Source organism: Nanorana parkeri, unplaced genomic scaffold (genome assembly GCF_000935625.1).
Source record: "Nanorana parkeri isolate BGI_ZX_2015 unplaced genomic scaffold, ASM93562v1 scaffold2213, whole genome shotgun sequence".
NCBI lineage: Eukaryota > Metazoa > Chordata > Amphibia > Anura > Dicroglossidae > Nanorana > Nanorana parkeri.
In genome coordinates, this window is record NW_017308481.1 from 164747 (window position 1) to 166417 (window position 1671).

The following is a 1671-nucleotide window of genomic DNA, read 5'->3' on the forward strand; positions in this document are numbered from 1 at the left end:
ACGCGATATTCTCCTTTCTGGTTCTAGATAGAAAACTGGACATCGGAATGGTGATGATGATGACGACTTGTCACGGCGGGGATTTTATAACCTTTGATCAGAAGTTGTGACGTTTTGTATCCATTACAGAGCCGCAATGTAACATTATTTCATAGTTATCGCACTTTTGCGTTCTTCCGCCACTCGATCCGGAGAGTCCACCGATCACATTCACACGTACGTATGTAAAGCCGGTGAATGCAGCTCTGGTCTCAGGATGGTTTCAACCCACATAAAAAAAATCACACCGGAACGTTTTGTGGCGGGTTCTACGCTCGGCGAACGCTCTACAAAACGCTCAAACATCTAAATCGCGTTGTATTCAATGGTCTGGTTCGCACCTCGGCGTATTTCCGCCCCCGTCCCTAACGCGCTACAAAACGGCCCACGCCTGGAAAGCTACATGTACTACTTTGGGCCGTTTTGTTGCGCGTTTTCCATTGGGATACAGCCAAGTAGCCTTCGGGAAACGCGCGACTTTTTTAATCGCGGTAAAAAACGCGCGACAGACGCGCATATGCAATACGCCTGGGTGTGAACGAGACCTTACTCCTCATAGCTCGAGCCGAGGTGTGACAATGAAACTGCGACACGTCGGCTCAGTAGATCAGGAGGTGAGGGAACACATACCGGCGCTCGCTCCCTGCTCGATCCTGTCCCTGCAGAGAGCGGCGACTGTCACAGGTCGGCTCAATAGATCGGGGAGTGAGAGAACACATACCGGCGCTCGCTCCCTGCTCGATCCTGTCCCTGCAGAGAGCGGCGACTGTCACAGGTCGGCTCAATAGATCGGGGAGTGAGAGAACACATACCGGCGCTCGCTCCCTGCTCGATCCTGTCCCTGCAGAGAGCGGCGACTGTCACAGGTCGGCTCAATAGATCGGGGAGTGAGAGAACACATACCGGCGCTCGCTCCCTGCTCGATCCTGTCCCTGCAGAGAGCGGCGACTGTCACAGGTCGGCTCAATAGATCGGGGAGTGAGAGAACACATACCGGCGCTCGCTCCCTGCTCGATCCTGTCCCTGCAGAGAGCGGCGACTGTCACAGGTCGGCTCAATAGATCGGGGAGTGAGAGAACACATACCGGCGCTCGCTCCCTGCTCGATCCTGTCCCTGCAGAGAGCGGCGACTGTCACAGGTCGGCTCAATAGATCGGGGAGTGAGAGAACACATACCGGCGCTCGCTCCCTGCTCGATCCTGTCCCTGCAGAGAGCGGCGACTGTCACAGGTCGGCTCAATAGATCGGGGAGTGAGAGAACACATACCGGCGCTCGCTCACTGCTCGATCCTGTCACTGCAGAGAGCGGTGACTGTCACAGGTCGTGTCACAGGTCGGCTCAATAGATCGGGGAGTGAGAGAACACATACCGGCGTTCGCTCACTGCTCGATCCTGTCCCTGCAGAGAGCGGTGACTGTCACAGGTCGGCTCAATAGATCGGGGAGTGAGAGAACACATACCGGCGTTCGCTCACTGCTCGATCCTGTCCCTGCAGAGAGCGGTGACTGTCACACGTCGGCTCAATAGATTGGGGAGTGAGAGAACACATACCATCCCTCAATTCTCGATCCTGTGACTGTCACTCATGTCTCCCTGCAGGAATCCCCCCCCCCCCACCCCTCTCCCCACCC